The sequence below is a fragment of the Lagenorhynchus albirostris genome, chromosome X (assembly GCF_949774975.1).
Source record: "Lagenorhynchus albirostris chromosome X, mLagAlb1.1, whole genome shotgun sequence".
Lineage (NCBI taxonomy): Eukaryota > Metazoa > Chordata > Mammalia > Artiodactyla > Delphinidae > Lagenorhynchus > Lagenorhynchus albirostris.
The window spans coordinates 114,692,728-114,709,388 of NC_083116.1; the positions used below are offsets into that span (position 1 = coordinate 114,692,728).

Consider the following 16,661-nt stretch of genomic DNA (forward strand, 5'->3'; position numbering starts at 1 on the left):
AATGTTTTATGCATCAAAGATAATTTTGATCAGTGCTTAGTTTGAAAAATATGTTTGATTTCTTAAATGTAGCCCCCAAGTAAGATAGAGTAAGCAGTTGAGATCCCCTCTTCCCACATTTCTCTTACTGGGTCTTAGGATAAACTGAGCTAAGAGAGTTGAGTCTTCCTAGTTTTCAATAGCCTTGTGGAAAAAGGACCAGGGAAAAGCTAGCTTTGCACTAATGAACAGGGTTTTGGCAGTTCTGTACACTAAGAGGTCTGAGTCCTTATCATAAACTGGAGTGCAATAGTGAGTTTTGTAGCCTTTCACTTCTAGCCTTTCACTTAGCCTTTCACTTTAAGTCTTAAAACTAACCTCTGGCTCTCCATAGGATGAGAAAGATGGGGGCACATGTGTTACTATCACCTTGATAGCTATAAGCCACATCCACCTCCAGGAGGAACAATGCCAGAACCTAAGTGAATCTTCAACCTTGGAACCAGGGCTCTGGGATTTGGTGCCATTTCTCTTTTCCCATCTGGTCTACACATCCAATATATAGTCCTCCCTCCTTCTTTTTAGTACCTGATATCAAAGAGAACTGCTGGCATGGATAAGGAGAATTAAAATATGATGCTGTCTGTAAATTACATGGCCAAGAAGCTATTTACAATTATTTTGAACTTCATCTTATATCCAAAGGGCAGTCACTGAAGTTTTATAAATATGGGACTGCCACGATAGGTTCTAGAAATGTGAATCTCTGTTCTGTGGGAATAATAAATTGGAAGTGATACAAGAGAATAAATGTAGGAATACCACTGCTGAAGTATTATTACAATGTTTCTCACTTGGTAGTGAACATGGAAAAGAGGGGCAAGATATAAGAGATAATATGAAGGAAGAACTAGTAAAAGGACTTGTTGGGAGAGCCTGATGAGAAGAGGGTATCAAAGATGGCTTTGAAGTTTAGAGCCTGGGGAACCATCCTTCCATTTCCCCCTTCTCCCCACAAACAACCCTGAGGAGTGACAGCTTAACAGGTTAACTTACCATTTTGATGTTTTTTAATGGGTGGAGAAATTGACAAGTAAACTAATTCTTCTGAATTCTAACATTAAAGTAAACGAGCTTTGGAGGCATGCACAATGTCCTGGTCTACAGCCACAAAAGACCTGTGCTCTGGTTTTTCTATTCAGGGTATTCTTACAAAATGCTTTGAATGATAGATCAATCTCAGGAGGTAAGTTCCTTGGTGTCCACATTATAATCCATTTCACTGCGCTTTCTGAAAGTGGTGATGAGAAGAATGCTCATTGTGAAATTTCTAGAACCACATGTTCCCTTTCACTTCTTACAAAGAGGAGGAATTAGTTTATCTTTGCCAATTCTATAACTTTCTGGGGACATAGAGGAAAAGAGAAGAAGTAGTTACTTTTATTTGTCTCTGCTTAAAACTAGATGAGTTTGAGTTTGCCTAGTTTCATCCGACTACTCACACTATCCTAGACCCTTTTTAGAAGTGATGTGCTACCTCTTTATTTTTCCTGTCCTTTAGGATTTGTCACAAGCCCTAAGCTCCACTGCTTCTTCCTATCCTTCTAAGAAGCAAATTATTATCTCCTTTTCCTTCTTAGTTGTCAACTATAATAGAAGAGAGAGTATTAATTTCAACGTAATCTCCCTGAATGGTTGATATCCTTGCATTTTCTTACTTTAAAAAATGTACTTTCCTCCATTTTCAATGTAATTTTTGTGATATTTACAATTTTCTGATGTTGAATTGGGTACTTTTGTCATGTAAATTGCAAATCTTGCAGAAAGGAGGAAATGAGGTCTCACTTAGGAATTTACAATTAGATGAAAGGGAAAGCCTCTAGAAGAAAAGAATGAGAAAAATGTGTACATGAAAAGAATTAGTTTCAGAAGTGAGGGAGTAAATCTTTTAGATGGGGAAGGAAGATAAAATAAATGTTTTATGCCACCCAAAATGTTGGGTCTCCAAGATGCCTGGTATAAAGGATCCTCCTCAGGTGTAAACATCTATCCACATCCATGATGTAAGTTGAAGAGTACCAAAACAATAAGGAGGCTACTACTCCCTCCCATACTGACTCTGGCATTGTGCTAGGTATCTCCACCCTATTCCTACTTGACAGTACTGCAGTGGAGTTGGTTACTACGGTGACCCAGATTCCCTGAAGTCAGGATACTAATAGTTCAGGTTGTGACTGTGGGTGTGGGTGTCAAGTAGAGAAGTCACTAGTATCAAAGATGTCAAGAAATGTATAGGATAGGCTTTTAAATGGATCATCCACAAGGACTCTGGGACCACCCAAGAGGATGATATGATTTGGGAAAGAAAGACTGAGCCAGATGTCAAAGTCTTTAATATATGGGAAGTTATACTCAAAAAATCACTTGTTAGCAGTGATGATGAGGAAGAGATGGTTTTATGAAAGGAGAAAGATGATGACATGAATTGTAAAATGAGGGAACAGAGAGTTAGGGTTCTCCAGATTTCTTTTTTTGGGATTGGCTCATGTGAATGTAGAGTCTGGCAAGTCCTAAATCTGTAAGGCAGGCTGGCAGGCTGGAAACTCAGGCAGGAGTTGATGCTCCAGTCTTGAGACAGAATTTCTTCTCTGAGAAACCTGTTTTTGCTCTAAGACCTTCAACCGATTAGATGAGGCCCACCGACATTATCAAAAGTAATCTCCTTAAAGTCAACTGATTGTAGATGTTAACCATATCTACAAAATACCTACACAGCAGCACCTAGACTAGTGTTTGATTGAATAACTGGGTACTATACCTAGCCAAGGTGACACATAAAACTAACCACCACAGTGAGGATGGAAAAACAAGAACTTAGTCAGCTTTTTCTTAACTCTAAAACTTATTTCTATCTCTAAGCATTTTTTATTCTTTCAGAAACCTTTACTCAAACATCTCTTCTAGTCCATTATGTGCTTCCTATCTATTAAAATCCAATAAGCCCCTTTCCTATTAATTCCACCAAGAGGGATTTATCCCTTGAATTCAATGATAGTTCAAAAATTTGAAATCAATCAGTGTGATAACCCACATGAACAGAATGAAGGATAAAAAAATCACATATCTCAATAGATGCAGTAAAACCATTAAAAAAATTTAACACCCTTTCATGATTAAAAAAAAACTCCCAACAAAGTAGGAATAGAATAGAAAAACGAATAGAAACTACCTCAACATAATAAAGGTCATATATGAAAAGCCCATAGCTAATATCATGCTCATTGGTAGAAAACTGAAAATATTATCCTCTAAGATAAGGAAAAATGCACTCTTACCTCTTCTATTCAACATAGTACTGGAAGGCCTAGCCAGAGCAAATATATAAGAAAAGAAATAAATTGTGTCCAAATTAGAAAAAAAGAAGTAAAATTATCTCTGTTCACAGATGATGTGATCTTATATGTATAAAACTCTAAAAACACTTCAAAAAACTGTTAGAAGTAATAAACTAATTCAGTAATGTTACAGTTTACAAAATCAACATACAAAAATCAATTGCATTTTTATATATTAACAGTGAACAATCAGAAAAGGAAATTAAAAGAACAATTGTATTTACAATAGCAAAAAGGAAGAAAAAAAGAAAATAATTAAGATTAAACTTAACCATAAGGTGAAAGACTTTACAATGAAAACTATAAAACATTGTTGAAAGAAATTAAAGAAGACATGAATAAATGGAAAGACATCCCATGTTCATGGATTGGAAGACTTAATATTGTTAAATGTCCATACCACCTAAACTTATCTACAGATTAAACACAATCTATGTCAAAAACTCAATAGCATTTTTGTACAGAAATAGAAAAAAAATCCTTACATTCATATGGAACCTCAAAGGATCCCAAATAGCCAAGACAATCTTGAGAAAGAATAAAGCTGGAGACATCACACATTCTGATTTCAAAACATATTATAAAGCTACAGTAATCCAAACAATATGGTACTGGCATAAAGACAGACATATATAGACCAATGGAACAAAATAGAGAGCTCAGAAATAAACCTGTGCATATAAGGTGAATTGATCTTTGACAAGGGTACCAAGACTACACAATGGGGAAAAGATCATTTGTTCAACAAATGGTGTTGGGGGAACTAGATATCCACATGGAAAAGAATGAAATTGGACCCTTATCTTACACCATGCATGAAAATCAACTTAAAATGAATTAAAGACTTGAATGTAAGACCTGAAACTGAAACTGTAAAACCCATAGAAGAAAACATAGGGAATTAGCTTCATGAACTTGGAATTGGCAATGATTTCTTGAATACAACACCAAAAGCACAGACAATAAAAGCAAAAATAGACAAGTGGGACTAAATCAAACTAAAAGGCTTCTTTGCAGCAAAGGAAATAATCAACAAAGTGAAAAGGCAACCTATGGAATGGGAGAAAATGATATAAACCAAAATATATATGATAGAGGATTAATATCCAAAAAATATAAGGAACTCCTACAACTCAATAGCAAAGAATACCAAACAACCTGAATAAAAATGAGCAAAGGACTTGATTAGACATTTCTCCAAAGAAGACATACAAATGGCTAACAGGTATATGTAAAGATGCTCAACATCACTAATCATCAGGGAAATGCAAATCAAAATCACAATGAGATATCACTTCATAACTTTTAGGATGGCCATTATCTAAAACAAAACAAAATAAAATAACAACCAAAAGTAAGAAGTGTTATCGAGAATGTGGGAACACTTGTACACTATTGGTAGGAATGTAAAAATGGTGCAGCCACTGTGGAAAACAGTATGGAGGTTCCTTAAAAAATTAAAAATGGAAATACCATATGATCCAGTTACCCCATTTCTGAGTATTTATCCAAAAGAATTGAAAACAGAATCTTGAAGAGGTATTTGGACTTTTATGTTCATTGCAGCATTATTCACAATAGCCATAATGTCGAAGCAACCTAGATGTCCATCACCAGATGAATGGGTAATGTGGTGTATACATACAATGAAATATTATTCAGGCTTAAAAAAGAAGGAAATCTTGTCATATGTGACAACATGGATGGACCTTGAGGACATTGTGCTAAGTGTAATAGTCCAGTCGCAGAAGGAAAAATACTGCACAATTCCACTTATATGAGGTATCTAAAATAGTCCAGGTATGGAAGGCTGGTTCAATGCCTGAAAATCAATCAATGTAATCCACCATATCAAAAGGCTAATGAACAAAAATATTATCATATCAATTGATGCAGAAAGCGCTTTTGAAGAACACCAATACCCATACATGAAAAAGAAGCTTTTCAGCAAGTTAGGAATAAAGGGGAACTACCTTAAATTGATAAAGAGAATCCACAAAAAGTCTACAACTAACTTCATACTTTGTGGTGAGTGAATGGCTGCTTTCCCCCTAAGATCAGGAATGTGGCAAAGATGACCACTCTCACCATTCTCATTCAACATAATACTAGATGTTCTGGCCACTGCAATTAGGCAAGAAAACAAAATAAAAGGCATTCAGATTAGGCAGAAAGAAATACAGCTATCTCTATTTGCAGATGATTTTCTATGTAGGATATCCCAAGGAATCTACAAAAGCACTCAGAGAACTAATAAGTTAATTCAGTAATGTTATAGGATACAAGAATCAACCACATTTCTATCGATTAAGAATAAAGTTGTAGAGACCAAAACAAAATACCATTTATAATTCCTCAGTGAAAATGAAATACTTAAGTATAACCTAAATAAAGGATGTAAAGGACATGTATTCTGAAAAATTATAAAATGTTTATGAAAGAAATCAAAGAAGACCTAAATAAATGGAGAGACATACTGTGTTTATTTATCAAAAGACTCACCACAGCAACTGTCAATTCTCCTTTAATTGATATGTAGGTTTAATGCAATTCACAGTGAGGATTTTTGTAGAAATAAGCAAGCATATTTTAAAATTTATATGGAAATGACAAGTTATGGAATAGCTAAAACAGTCTTGAAAAAGAAGAATTAAGAGGAAAGAATCACTCTACCTAATTTAAGGTTTACTATATAGCTAGAGTAATAAAGAAGTGTAGTATTGGTGGAGGGATAGACACATAGGTCAGTGGAACAGAATACATATCCCAGAAATAGAGCACTACATATATGCCCTACGGATTTTTGACAAAGGTTCAAAAGCAATTCAAAGGAGGAAGAATAGCCTTTTCAACAAACAGTGCTGGAACATTTAGACATCCATGGGGAGGTGAAAGAACCTTGACCCAAACTTCATACTTTACACAGAAATTAACTCCAAATGGATCACAGACTTCTTAAATGTAAAATGTAAAACTAGATATCTTTTAGAAATAAACATAGGAAAAAATCTTTGGCATCTAAGGCTAGGCAAAGTCTTCTTAGACTTGACACCAAAAATATGACCCATAAAAGGAAAAATTGATAAATTGAACTTAATCAAAATAAAAAACTTTTCTCTGTGAAAAGCCATGTGAACAGGATGAAAAGATATGCTAAGGAGTGGGAGAAAAATTTTGAAAACCACACATTTGGAAAAGGACTTGTATCCAGAATGTATGAAGAACTATCAAAAACACAATAGTAAAAAAACCATCCAATTAGAAAACGAGCAAATGATATGAACAGACATTTCACCAAAGAAGATATATAGATAGCATATAAATGTATGAAAGATGTCCAACTTCATTAGCCATTAGAGAAATTTAAATTAAAACCACAATGAGATATTACTACATCATATTAGAATGGCTAAAATAAAATAATAGTGACAACACCAAATGGTGGCAGATATGAGTAGAAACTGGATCAGTCATAAATTGCTGGTGGAAACATGAAATTGTTCAGCCAATCTGGAAAACAGTTCAGCAGTTCTATAAAAAAACTAAACATATATATAGCATACAACCCAGCAATTGTACTCTTGGGCATTTATCCCAGAGAAATGGAAATTTGTTTTTACACAAAAACCTGTACACAAATGTTCACAATAGCCTTATTTGTAATAGCCCCAAACTGAAAACAACTTTGATGTCCTTCAGCGGGTGAATGGTTAAACCAACTATGGTACACCCATACCATGGAATACTACTCAACAATAAAATGGAATGAACTACTGATGCGTCCCGGATGGATCTCCAGACAGTTCTGCTGAGTGAAAAGAAGCCAGTCTCAAAAGGTTACATGCATACTGCATCATTCCATTTATGTAACATTCTTGAAATGACAAAGGAATAAAGAACAGATTAGTGGTTGCCAGCTGTTAGAGACTGGGGCAGAGAATGGGAGGGAAGTAGGTACAGTTATAAAAGGGTATCCTTGTGGTGATCAAACTATTATGTATCTTGACTGTGGTGATGAACCCATGATTCTACACATGTGATATTGCATAGAGGTAAATATATACATATATATCTCTATATATAGATATGCTCACAAATGAGTGCATGTAAAACTAATAAAATCTTAATAAAACAGAAAGATTCTATGAATATCAAGATCCTGGTTGTGATATGGTACTATAGTTATGCAAGGCGTTACTATTGGGGGAAACTGGGAGAAGAGTATATGGAATCTTTCTATATTATTTCTTATAACTTTATTTGAACAAAATGTTAAAAAATAAAGAAGAGATTGGGTAGATTAAACAATGTTAGAAACAAAAATGGGACAAAACATCAGAGATCATACACATCAGAGATTGAAAATGGTAAGAGATTTTATGATCAACTTTATGCTCATATATTTGAAAACTTAGATAAAACAGATAATTCCCCAGAAAATATAACATTAAAACTGACTAAACAGAAAACAGAAAACTTGAATAAACATAGTCATTAAAGAATCTGAGTCAGTAGCTAAAGAGTCCCTCCCACACAAGAACAAAACACTAGGTCTAACTGATTTTATGGATGAATTCTACCAAACATTCAAGAAACATAGAATTCCAATCTTCTGTAGACTCCCCAGGCAATAGAAAATGAGGGAACACTCAATTATTTTATTTAGGCTAATATAATCTTCATACAAACAATAGACCTGGGCATTTTAAGAAAGGGAAATTGCTGGCCAATCTCACTAACTAATACAAATGCAAACATCCTAAATAAAATATTATCAATACTATTTCACTAATTATAAAATATTATCAGGAATATCTTACTTAGGATGTTTGCATTTTAATGTCTTAAAATATGTGACACAACTAGGTTGGGTTTAACTCAGGCATAAAAGTGTAACTAGTAAATTGAATAAGTAGGACTCATGGGATTATAATCAGAAAATAACTTTGATTTCCCTACTGCCAATGTAAGTCTACTCTGTGGGATTAGATCTTTTCTCTTGGATCAAAAGTAAGACAGTTCCATGACTCTTGTGTATTTTGGTCATGTTTTATCACAGAAGAGTCTCAGTTTAATTAAAGTATTGGTTATAATGAAAGCTTTAGTATTTCTTTAAAGTTGTATTTTCTTCCATCTCTCACCCAGGCCTACTGTGGGCTGGGTAGTTGAAATGAGAAAGGAGATGTGGCCAGTACCTTCTTACTTTCTCCACAGAGTGCTTCTAACCTTTCTCTGCTATATTGCTTATGTGGGTTTGTGATCCTTCTAGAACTGTACCATAGAAGGAGATAGGTGAGAAGAGAAAGAAGAATAAGTTCTTTCTTGATTAATTCTTCCATGAACCAGGATCAATATTATTAGAGCCTAGCTGGTGTTTGAAACCAATGTATTTTCTTATGGGGTACTCCTATGGGCTTTTCTGAGACCTTCCTATCCTTCATATTTCTCAAGTGAAGTCGACAACAAGTGTACTGTGTCTTCTCAGATCTGGTTGACATATATCAAACCTTCAAGTAGTTCCATTGAAGCTCCTTTCCCTAGGCTTAAGGTGAATGTGAGCCCAGCTCCCACACCCTTCCACTGGGAGAACTTTAGAGGCACAGAATGTCTACACCTTTTTCCGATTCCTCTCCTAATTTCCAAGCCCTTTTCTTGGCCTCTCCACCTTCTTTTACATGTGGGGATTGGCAGTCAGCTAAGGGTCACAAAACCAGTTTACAACTACCTCCTTTACAAGACCAGCATGGTGGTCTCACACCTCACATTGGAATGTGTTGTTTATTGTTGGGGCCTCAGCCAAAACTGAGACTGAAATTGTTTCATTTTAAGATCTTGTTTCACAATATTGTTATACCATTAGGAAAATCTATTAATGTAATTCAACACAATAAACAAATAAAGGAGAAAAATATATTATTTCAGTAGAAGCAGAAGAATCATTTGATAGAATTTAGTATTTATTTATGACTTAGAAATCTCTTACAAACTAGCAATACAAAAGAATTATTTATTTTTTTGGCTGCGCGGCTTGCAGGATCTTTGTTCTCGAACCAGGGATCAAACCCATGCCCCCTGCAATCCTAACCACTGAACCACCAGGAAATTCCCCAAAAGAATTTCTTAACCTGATTAAGAGTATCTATCAAAAACTTCCATAGTAAACACCATACTTAATGGTTTAATGTTAGGAGGCTTATTTTTAAAATAAGGATCAAGACAAGGATACCATTATCTTTACTTCATTTCAACATTTCACTGGAGATTCTATCCAGCATGGTAAGACAAGAATTTTTTAAAAAGAGAAAAAAAATTATTAGAATAAGAAAAGAATAAAACTACCACTATATATTGAATATGCAGTTGTCTATACAGAAGATCCAAGAAAACCTATAGAAAAATTATTAGAGTTGATAAGAAAGTTTAGCAAATTCACTAAAGATAAGCTCAATATGTGAAAATTGATTTTATTTCTATCCATTAGTAACAAAGTTAGATAGAAATGTGATTTTTTTAAAAGGTACCATTTTCAGCAGCAGTTTAAAAAGAAAACCAGTAACAGATCTAACAAAGGATATACATGACCTCTATGGAGAAAAATTATAAACTGTTATTATAAAACTTTAAGAAAAACCCAAGGAAATGGTGAGAAATACCATGTTTATGGAGAAGACTCCATAATCATAAATATGTTAATTGTCCCAAAATCAATCTGAGAATTCAGTGCAATCCCAATCAGAAGACATTCATGGGAATAATAAACCCAAATTTTGGGGTGGGGGAAATGTGAGAAAGGACATTATTTTACAATATTTCTTAATCTAGGTAATTGATATACAGGTATTCATTATGTTCTTTTCTCATTTTTTTTGGTATTTCTGAAATATTAAGTTTAGGAAAAGGGTGCTGAGTACACAACTTTGGCATTGCACTGGTGTCTACAAGCCAGTCTCACACCAATAATTGATAATTTGGTATGGATTCCTATCTATGTGCATTTACACACTGGATTCTCTATGCTTCACTCCTATGTGACTTGAAGCAGGTAATTGATACTCCTAAACCCTCAGTTTTCCACATCTATGAAATGTGGTTGTCATAAGCAATTTAAAATTTCTAAAAAGTTTAAAATAAGATAAATTATTCTCTCAGTAAATTTTAGTTTGTTTCTCTATAAGAGGAGATTGTCAATCTGGTTCAGAAAGTGAAGCATCTGGGAATCATAGTGCCCTTTGAGAAACACCACGAGATTCTGACATATATAACTCAATCTTGTGAAGTAGGAGTTTTACTCAAAGTAAACGTGGCATATGTTTGCAGTATATGACCACAACCACACATGTAAATAAAAAGTTTCTAAATTACTGCACTAGTCTGCATTTGCTGCCACATCAATAATTTTGTCATCTGCTAGTGCTCCCGGCAGCCAGTATGAGAAAAATTTATGGACGGAATTATAAGATTGAAAAATTCCTGTCTGTTAGTCTAACTGCCCCACCCCACCCCACCCCATGCATTGAGGAAAGAGCACCAGTATTGGAGTTTAGTTGAAAAACCTTTAATTATTCTTATGGGAAAAAAATCCCTGGGATGCAAAGCAAACAGAACATTGAAGAGGAAGGCCTAGTGGCTCCACCCAGCAGAATGAAAACATCTTCAAAGACTCCTATCAGTTAAATCAACATGACAAATCTTTCTTTAAAAGGTTTCTGGCTTATTAGTCTTTATTATCAGATACTAGGTCAGACATTCCTTCATTTAAATTTAGAAGTACTGTTTTAAAATTCAAATCAGAAACTGTTTGAAATACATCATCTGACCTAAGTTTGAAATGATATATGCACAGAGCACATTCAGATAGTGATCTGTATCAAGTGGGAATCATAAAAACTGCTCCTTAAAGTAGGACTGCCCAAGTATTCTAGATTTTGTTGTGTATATATTTTAATTAATTTACAAAGATCCTTGTACATGAAGCCGTGCTGATGCCTAGACCTTCCCATTAGGACTTGAGATGAATCTACATTAGGACTTGAGATGAAAGAAAATAGATGTTCCCATCTATCCTTCCTTCACAGACTGACCAGACCCTATTAAGACAAGAACAGACAATCTTCTTTCACAAGGTTTTTCAGAAAGTTATTGATTAATTAATACAACAGTATTTAGTGAGGACCTCTTAGGTTAAATCATTGTCCTAGACACTGGAGATATAGCAGTGAACAAAAACTTGTGTAGTTTAATGTTAGTTAGTGGTAAGTGTTATGAAAAAGAAATTAATCAGTGCATGAGAATAGAATTATGGGTGATGCCATTTAAGATAGAGTGACATTTGAGTAGAGACCTGAATGAAGTGAGAGAGTTAGTCATGTGAATATATTGAGAAAGACAGTCTCTGAGAGGAGAGAATGTCAAGGCCCTGAGTTGGGAACATGTTTGTTGTGATAGAAGAACAGGAGGCCAGTGTCTGGTTTGAGCTTAGTGAAAAAGAGAGCTAGTGTCAGGATATGAGGACAGAGAAATATTCAGAGGCCATAAAGTGAAAGGCTTTGTAGGCTACAATAAAGACTTTAGATTTTATTCTAAGTGTGTTGGAAAACCACTGGAAGGTTTTGAACATGGGGAAGACATACACTGACATATATTTTTATAAGGGTCATCCTGGAGACTATAGGAGAATGAAATGTAGAGAGATAAGAGTACAAGGTGGAAGGCTACTGCAGTAATCTAGATGAGAGATCATGGTGACCAGGACCTGGAGTATACTGGTGGAAGTGGTAAGATGAATGGTGGTAGAAGCTACAGGATTTGCTAGTGGATTAGATGTAGTGTATAAGAGAAAGAGAGTTAAAGGTGATTGCAACTTTTGTGACTTGAGCAAATGCATGAATAATGGTGCCTGTCTCAGTTTGTTTGGGCTGCTGTAACAGAATACCACAGACTGGTGGTTTATAAACAACGAAAATTTATTTCTCACAGTTCTGGAGGCTGGGAAGTCCAAGATCAAAGTGCTGGCAGATTCAGTATCTGGTGAGGGCCCACTTCCTGGTTCATAAACAGCTGTCTTCTTGCTGTGTCCTCACATGACAGAAGGGGTGAGGGACCTCTCCCGGGTCTCTTTCATAAGTATACTAATCCCATTTACGAAGGTTCCACTCTCATGACCTAATCACCTCCCAAAGGCGCCATCTCCTAATACCATCATATTAGGGGTTAGAATTTCAATATATGAGTGTTGGGGGAGACACAAATATTCAGCCTATAGCCGTGTCATTTACAGAGATGGGAAACACTTGCTGAGATGGGAAACAATGGAGAAGGGGCAGATTTGGGGGAGGGGAAATCTAGGGTTCATTTTTTAACATGTTAATTTTGAGATCTCTAGTAGAAATCCAAGAGCAGGCAATAGATACGAGACTGGAATTCAGAGGACAGTTGGAGCTGGAGACATTTGGGAAGTATCAGTTTATAGTTTGTATTTAAAACAATGAAATCATTTAGAGAGATCGCATAGATCGAGACAAGGTGTATGAGGATTAAGTCTTGGGCATTATGATATGTAGAAATATGGAACAAGAAAATAATAAAGAGACTCAGAAGAGGCAGTCATCAGGGAAGCAAAATCAGTTCTGGAAGCCAAGTGAAGAAAGTGTTTCATGAAGGAGAGAACAATCAACTTTGACAAATGATGCTAAGAACTCAAGGAACATGATAATTGAGGATTGACATTGGATTTGGCAATGTGGAAGGGACTTAAAGAGGCTGACTTCATTGAAGTGTTGATAACAAAAACCATGTTGTACTGGATTCAAGCAACAGTTGGAAGAAAGAAGTGAAGGCTGTATGGGCAACATTTTCAAAGATTTTGGCTGTAAAATGGAGTAATGAAATGGTGAGGGAATGTTGGAACAATGGAGATTTTTAAAAATTTTATTATAGTTGATTTACAATGTTGTGTTTAGTTTCTACTGTATAGCAAAGTGACTCAGTTATACACATATATATATATATATATATATATATTCTTTTTCATATTCTTTTCCATTATGGTTTATAACAGGATATTAAATATAGTTCCCTGTGCTATACAGTAGGACCTTGTTGTTTATCTATTCTATATATAATAGTTTGCATCTGCTAATCCCAAACTCCCCATTCTTCCCTCCCCCACCCCCCTTACCCCATGGCAACCACAAGTCTGTTCTCTATGTCTGTGAGTCTGTTTTTGCTTTGTAGATATGTTCATTTGTGTCATATTTTAGATTCCACATATAAGTGATATCATGTGCTATTTGTCTTTCTCTTTCTGACTTAATTAACCTAGTATGATACTCTCTAGGTCCATTCATGTTGCAGCAAATGGCATTATTTTTAATGGCTGAATAATAGTCCACTGTATTGGACTATATATATATACACCAGGTCTTCTTTATCTATTCATCTTTTGATGGGCATTTAGGTTGTTTCCATGTCTTGGCTATTGTAAATAGTGCTGCTATGAACATAAGGGTGCATGTATCTTTTCGAATTAGAGTTTTGTCTGGGTCTATGCCCAGGAGTGGGATTGTAGGATCTTATGGCAACTCTACTTTTAGTTTTTTGAGGAACCTCCATACTGTTTTCCATAGTGGCTGCACCAATTTACATTCCCACCAACGGTGTAAGAGGGTTCCCTTTTCTCCACAACCTCTCCAGCATTTGTTACTTGTAGACTTTTTAATAATGGCCATTCTGTCTGGTGTGAGGTGGTGCCTGATTGTGAAACAATGGAGATTTTTATGACTGGACTTACTACAGCATGTTTGTGTGCTGATGAAAATGACAGAAGAATAGATGCTGCAGGAGAAAAGAGGGACAGTTACAGAGCTATTGTTCTTGAAGTGGTGAGAAGGATATGGGTGACAATACATCAAGATAGGAGCTAGACAGTTTATCTGTTATAACTGGAGAGAAGGCAGAGTATCTGGGTGCAAATGCAATTTTTACCCAAAAAACTAGGTTTGCCTCTTGGTGGGTGTTGAGCCAAAAGAGACAACGAAGCTAAAGAGTGGGAGGAGGAAGGATTTATTACTTGCAGCAAGTAAGGAGAACACTGGAGATCTTTCCCAAAGCCAGTGTCTCCCAAACAGCAAAACTGGGGAAGTTTTAAGCTAAGGGTACATGCATATTCATGAAGGGGCTTGTGTGGCTCACAGAGTCCAAGCTTTAGTTGATTGAAGTCAGGAGGGTCAGAAAAGGTCAACAACGTCATCCCTTAGGTTCCGGTTGATCTGGTGGTTGAGTGCTTCAGGCTAGTCATTACCATTGAAACAGAACTGGGGGTCTTTACAACTGATTTATTATCTTTCCTATTGTTACTGCTCTTGCCTTACAACCATTTGTTTGTCATTTGTTTCTGCATTCTTTTGTCTCCTTAAGATCATTAATTACTGAAACCTGTTTAAGGACAAGCATCCGGATCCCAAAATGGCTTAAGCCAAAAACGGCTTCTCTCCTGTCAAGAAAGCCATGCCTGGTTCTTTTTCTCTCAGGACCCCCTACCCTGCCTGCTTACACAATAAGATTGGAAGATGCGGTGGTGAAGGATGTGGAAGTTAGAACTCTTTCTGATTGAGTTTTTAGTGAAACAGGAAACAAAGTCATCAGCTAAAAGTGAGGAGTGGGGACAAGTTATTGCAGTTTTAAGGCAGGAGACAATAGCATGACATAGCATCTTAGATAATGGGAGAATGATTTGACCTTTGGTAAGTATAATAAGACTGCCAGCAGCACTGAAGATCTATGTGTGGCTCATGGTCATAAATCTAAAATGAGCCCCCCTGCATACCTTTTACCAATCATGGGGTGTGTGTGTGTGTGTGTGAGAGAGAGAGAGACAGAGAGAGAGGGAGAAAGAGAGAGGGATAGCAGGCATAGATTCCAGCAGAGGCAGCTGTTGGCAATAGGTTGTGGCATATAACTCTGCAAACTGCCCTACACCCCCTCAGCACGGCTCTCTGTGAATTCTCCAGAAAACACTCTGTGTGTGATAGGCTCCCTTTGTCAGACTCTGCACATTGGCAGCTGTGTTGTTGAGTTTTGTAATTATACAAATGATGACAGCAGCCCAAACAGCTTCCCATGTTTTCCAGTTCTTCCTTAGGGAAAATGGGCGAGCATTTCCTGTTACATAGAATCATACATAGAATCTAGGCTCTTAGTGGTGATTTTCAGGGTCTGTATTATAAGGAACCATGTTATGATGGACCTTAGTAACCAAATTAATGAACCTGGATCTTATCCTAAAAGTAACAGTAAGAGGGCAAACAATGGAAGTCTTTTTTTATTTTTGGCTTAAAATATTGACCTATTATTTGTCACGATTCTCTGGGTTGATTGGGCTGTTCTTCTGGACTCACTTCTGAAGTGGCATTCTGTTGTAAGGTTGGCTGGACAGGAAGGTCTGAGATGGCTTCAGTCATATGCCTGGCAGTTGGTGCTGGCCTGTTACCGTCCATGTGGGTTCTCGTCCTCTAGTAGGCTAAACTGGTTTCCTTCGGAAGCCTCAGGGCAGTGTTCAAGATGGGGAAGGTGCAAGTTGCATGGCCTCTTAAAGCTGAGGCTTTGGAATTCATAAAAAAATCACTTCTGCCACATTCCATTGGTCAAAGCAAGTCCCAAGTCCAGCTCAGATTTAAAGGGGTAGATAAATATACCGAATCTCTGTGTAGGAGGATGGGCAAAGTCACATTGCAAAGGGGCAGGCATACCGCAAAGGGAGAATTTTGTGACCGTTAAAAAAACTGACCACACCAAAAAACACTACTGGAATTCCAGGAAACCCACTTTGGGAAATGTCATTCTAGGCTGAATGACTGTTCCCCCCTAAAAAAGCTATTCCCCCAATAGAGTACATATCAATACATGTGATTGTTTAATTTCATTTTATAATCATATTGTGGTCCTAGGTGACATTCACTGGAATTACAAGTGTTCTTTAATTTAGTTATCTTACTTTACTAATTGCCAATGTTTTCCTGGGGGTAACTCCAATAATTCCTTGCTTATTTTTGTAAGCCAAGAACAAAAAAAGTCTTAAACTGAAAAAAAAAATTTGTGCTTATTTTCTTTTCCAAAGTATTAGCAGCAGAATCAGAGCTATGCTGGTCACATGTAGCACAACTGGGGGAGACATCTTCATGCAAAGTAGTTAACAGTCTGTCTCCTATGCTGCACAGACCTGCATGAATGCATAGTCCAGATCCAGGTCCTGAAACTATCTCCCTGTTAGTGGGTGTGCTAAGGTATTTT

The 16,661-nt window shown here is 36.3% G+C and overlaps 1 pseudogene; it reads right to left on the minus strand.

The window, feature by feature from the left end:
* The window catches only part of LOC132513220 (small ribosomal subunit protein uS19-like), a 63,168-nt pseudogene extending 47,300 nt beyond the window's left edge, over window positions 1-15,868 (minus strand).
* Between the last annotated feature and the right edge of the window lie 793 nt (window positions 15,869-16,661).